This window comes from Mandrillus leucophaeus, unplaced genomic scaffold, assembly GCF_000951045.1.
Source record: "Mandrillus leucophaeus isolate KB7577 unplaced genomic scaffold, Mleu.le_1.0 Scaffold1071, whole genome shotgun sequence".
NCBI classification, from domain to species: domain Eukaryota; kingdom Metazoa; phylum Chordata; class Mammalia; order Primates; family Cercopithecidae; genus Mandrillus; species Mandrillus leucophaeus.
Genome location: NW_012098888.1, coordinates 706,904 through 712,043, shown reverse-complemented (window position 1 = coordinate 712,043; position 5,140 = coordinate 706,904).

Sequence of the window (5,140 nt, the reverse complement as noted above, 5' to 3'; positions counted from 1 at the left end):
TCAGTTCAACACACTGACTTTTCTAGCAATGTGGGGCTTCATGTGTGTCCTCATCTCTCTCCTCTTTAAGGCCTGTTTCAGAATTGTCCAGGAAGTGGGAGTCACAAGCCTGCTGGCGCTGATGTCTTTGACTCAAGCAGTCCTGTGTCTCTCATTCCAGCGTCGTTGCTCAGCCAGGACCAAACCCATGCAGCAGGAGTTGGAGACACTCAGGGTGCAAAATGCAAGCCCTTCTGGTGGCCCTTTCGATCACCGGCCTTCAACTCTGCTAAGAACACATGAGCTTCTGGGTCTAGGCTTACTCTCCAGGTGACCCCGGAAAGTCCTTGACCTTCTCTGAGCCTGTCCCATCATGGGTAAGTGACACACATTCTCAGTAGCAGGTTGCTGAGAAGCAGATAGCAACGGGCAAGTGGCAGACGCTCAGTCCAAGACACCGCCTCCCTCACACCCCTGGGAACCGGCTCACAGGCAGGAGTCAGTGGCCCGGGACCCTCACGTCCCTCCTCACCGGCATTGCCAGGCAGATGTTTCTCGAGGAAGCTAGAGCTGCTCAGAGTGATTCTTCTCTTAAACCATGGTGCTGTTCTGCAGCTTATATTGTGCAGTGTTTATTTTTTCTTAACAACTAATTCATTTATAAAATGGAGCTAACAGTCAAAAGAGGAGGAAAAAAGTAATGTTTCATAAAAACCACAACCAAGATATTACAGTTGTCAAGAAGGCTTTGCTCAATGAGTTTCCACTTTGTACAGAGAATGGCAGGCTCCACGGCGAATCAGAAAGAGGCTGGGGTATGGAGAGACCTGGGTCAGGCCCCAACCCTGCCTGCACGTATGTGTGACTCAGGGTTTGTCTTGCCCCGTCCCTGTAGAGCAGCAGGTGGATGGATCAGAGGCCTTGCCCCAGGCAAAACTCCATATTCCAGGTTAGTAGGTAGGAGGAAGTGAGTCAAACCACGCACGATGAACTTGACTAGACACTGGCGAGCAGGCATAGGCCCCACGGCTGCCTCCCCACAGAGGACAGGCACCCAGCCAACAAGTCTCGTGCCCATGTGGATTACAGGTCCTGTTGGTTCCCTAGGGAGCACCAATGTCCCCTCCCCCATTTCCACTGCTAGCGTCATCTCACAGATCCACTTTTTCTCTATTAACCCATCCACTCAGCAAGTCTTTGCCAGGCACGGCTACGTGCCCGGCCCTGTGCCAGATGCGCAAATGCAGCCGTCGTCCTCTCCCTCCTTGACTGCAGCCATGGGCAGACTCTTGGGTCTTCCTGGCCTGCACCCTTCAGCCTCTGTCTCACAGGCTGTCACGAAGGATGCTTCCTAAGACAACGTGGGACTGCACTCTGACCTTCAGGACACAGTCACACACTTTGACCTTGTGGCAAGGGCTCCCAGACCTGCCCCTGCCCCTCTGCAGCTCCGCTCAGATGCTGCTGCTGCTTACATCCGGTTGTATGAAAACATCTGTGGGCTGCTCAGGTCTGATTCATTTCCACACCTCTGGAACTTTGCTGAAATTTCTCTTCCTGCTGGCGTTGCCCGATTCCTGTGCCAAGAGCGCTGATTCCACCTTTCAAGGCTCAGCTCAAGGGCACCTGCAAAGCCTTCCTTGGGCACCCTGCCCTCCCTGTCCCCAGGTAGTGCTCCTCCTCTCTTCCCAGCTCTCTCTACAGATTCCTACAGAGCATCTCTGTGTCTTACATACCTGCCCGCTTTCCTGCTCTAAGCCTCTGAAGGTCAAGATACGCCCTGGGTCTCCCGCTCCTGCCTGGTGCCTGACCCATCCTTATCCTCTGTACGTTCCTGTTGAGTGGATGAAGATGTCGAGATTTCCTCCTGAGGCACCTCAGCAAAAGTGCACAAGGTTAGTGGCAAGAGGAATGAAGACAATATCAGCCCAGACACTTTTAGAAGCCAAGATTCTCTTCCTGTCTGCTTTCATGTCTAGCACATGGCATGGCATGGAGCAGCTTCTCACAAACCTGCTACTGGTTAAAATGAAAGAATGAGGGAGTGAGAGCTCAGGCCTCCTAACTTCCACCCCAGGGCTGCTCTCCCCGCCGGAAGACCATGGCGTAGCCTGTGGCGTCTTGGTGCCTCGTGAGACAATCCACTCTTTAGACATAGTTGAAGCCTGGAGTGGGTCCTCCAGAATAGAGCGGGCCCTCGGTTCTGCATGTGCTGACTTTTTCTGTCTTTATGTGGATGGAGAGTAGGAGGCATTCAGTCTGCTTCCCTGGGGATGGATGGCAAGTTCAGGGCGGACAGGCACGTGCACCTAGACTCCCTCACTCCTGCACCCACAAGACAGGGGCCCTGTTTTCTGCTGAGCACAGATGATGGGTTTGAATTCTTCTTCTTCTTCTTCTTTTTCTTTTTTTTTCTTTTGAGATGCAGCATTGCTCTGTTGCCCAGGTTGGAGTGCAGTGGTGCCATCTCTGCTCCCTGGGTTTAAGCAATTATCCTGCCTCAGCCTCCCTAGTAGCTGGAATCACAGATGCCCGCCACCACGCCCAGGTAATTTTTATATTTTAGTAGAGATGGGGTTTCGACATGTTGGCCAGGCTGGTCTCGAACTCCTGACCTCAAGCAATCAAAGTGCTGGGATTACAGGAGGGGGGCACCGCTCCCAGTCTCACAGAATCCCTCTTAACACTGTGCTAGAGTCAATGGCTTCAAACCAGTTACTTATGCCATGAAGTTTATTTGACATCCTTGTCCAAGAGCTTCTCAGCCTCATCTTTATTTGACAGACTTGCCCTGCCCCACCCTCTGTTGCCCCCCTGCTGGCCCAGGACTCCTGGAGATGGGGCTTCTTGTGCCAGCCCCTCGCAGGCTGGTCCATGAGGCACTGAAGGAGGAAGATTCCACAGGCCACAACACCGCTGCCTGCCTTGGGGAGGAGGACCTGGCCTTGTGGGGTGCAGATCTGCTTCTGCCTCAGGGCTTTCCACTGGGCTTTCAAGAGCTCTCCTGGCTATTAAAACTGCAAACCTGGGATAACATTAAAAATGTGAATGTGCTGTAAAACTTTCCACGTGTGAGACTTTCACCTGAAAAGAAGAGGAGATGAGCCGGTCATGGCTGGCTGTCCATCTTCTCAATGGATTTTATTAGAGCAGTAACAAGTGCAATTCCACTTAAAAGACCCTTGTCAGGTAACAGTTCCAGGAGACTATAACTCAGCATGAGAAACAATCTCTGCCCCACACAAACTTGGAACGGCCAGGAAAAAAAAAAAAAAAGAGCATCAAGAAATACAGCTCACTGGTCCTATACCCATGAATGTTTTTGAGAGGGCGGATGTTAGGGATAAACTGGGGGGTGGGTAATGGAGGAGGCAAGTCACATCACTCCATTCATTCATGTGCCATCAGGGCACAAAATAGGCACTTCTGAGGACTCCAGTACGATTTTTATCTCTTAAAAATTGTAGCGAAGACTGGGATACAGAACCTGTCAGGCCTGTTATAAAAGTAACATTGTCACTGGCTATTTTAAATAGCCAGGACAGTATTCACCTTGGAAGGGGGAGGAGGGTGTATAAAGTGGGCAAAGAATCCTGCTACCCAGTCCGAATGATCTTGTGGAGAGGTCTCAGCAGGACAGCGATTCGGGCTCTGTTGCTCTCTCGGACTTCCTGTGTCCCAGGAACTGATACCGACTTCTGTATCAGATGAAGCGGCTATGTGGCAGCTCCATCCTCTCTGACACGCCACGGCCTCCCCTGATGCCCAGCAAAGTTCAGTGGCAGCAGCCTGTGGTCTAAGTCCAGCCTGCGGCTGGTTTCCTCATTTTCCTGCCTGGTTTGCCAGGGACAGAATGGTAAGCAGGACCCAATGCCACACTGAGTGGCCACTTTGCATGTGAGAGCCACCAATGAAAGGCATGCAGATAGCCACGCTGGGGTCTTTGGGGTCAAGGCCAAAGAGTTCGAGATTTCCTCACTTGTAGCTCAGTGAAAATATACAAGGTGGGTGGTAAGAAAAATGAAGACAAAATCAGCCTAGACATTCTTGGAAGCCAAGACTGTCTTCTTGTCTGCATTCATGTCTAGCACGTGGCACAGCATGGAGCAACTTCTCACCAACTTGTTGAGTGCAGTGAAAGAACAAGGAAGTGAGAACTCAGGCCTCCTAATTTCCATCCCAGGGCTGCTCTCCCCACTGGAAGATCACGGTGTAGGTGGCGGCATCTTGGTGCCATCTCTTAGTAGGCCTTGCTCTCTGATTCCCCTTTCTCAGTTGCCCGTGAAAGGTGGACCCCTGCCTCCAGCCTCCTGTGCTGGGAGCCTGATACGAATACAGCATCTGGGATGGCGTCTGGGCTTGCTGGACACAGCACTCCTGCTGTGAATCGTGTCCTTTGGGTAATTATTTCACCTCCTCTGGCTTAAGAGACAAACTTCTGGGTGCCATTGGCAGAGGGCAGCCTGGTCACAGAGTCATCCAACACTAAGAAATTAACCCAGATAGTAAAACCCAGACCAGTTTTACCATGAGCAACCCAGTCTGCTAAGGCCATACCCTTCACTGCATTAGACATGGAAAGAAATATATTCTGGCATAGTGTGGCTCTCCATAGAAACAAAGCTCTCACATGAAGCATTGTTTTTATAAAGTGTTCAACATAAGGAGATGTGTAATTAAACTATTAAACATCTGTTTAATGATCATGATCGGGTCATTGAAAATAATGTTTTCAAATAGTTTACGATAATAGCTGACTTTCATATACAAGGTTAAAAGGTAGTACTCAAAAGTGTATTTACAACATTATTCAAGCTTTGAAAAATGTTACAAAGCTATGCAAAAAATAACTCTCTGGGAGAAAATAGATTGACTATTATTACGTATTTATCATTTTTCTTTAGAGACAGAGTCTTGCTCTGTCACCCAGGCTGGAGTATGGTGGTGTGATCACAGCTCCCTGTGACACTGAACTCCTGCGCTCAACCAGTCTTTCTGCCTCAGCCTCCTAAGTAGCTGGGAACACATGGCACATGCCACCATGGCTGGCTACTTTAGGTTTTTAGAGACAGAGTCTCGCTATGTTGCTCAAGCTAATCTCAAACTCCTGACCTCAAGTGTTCCCCCATCACAGTCTTTTTTTCTTTTCTTTCTTTCTTTC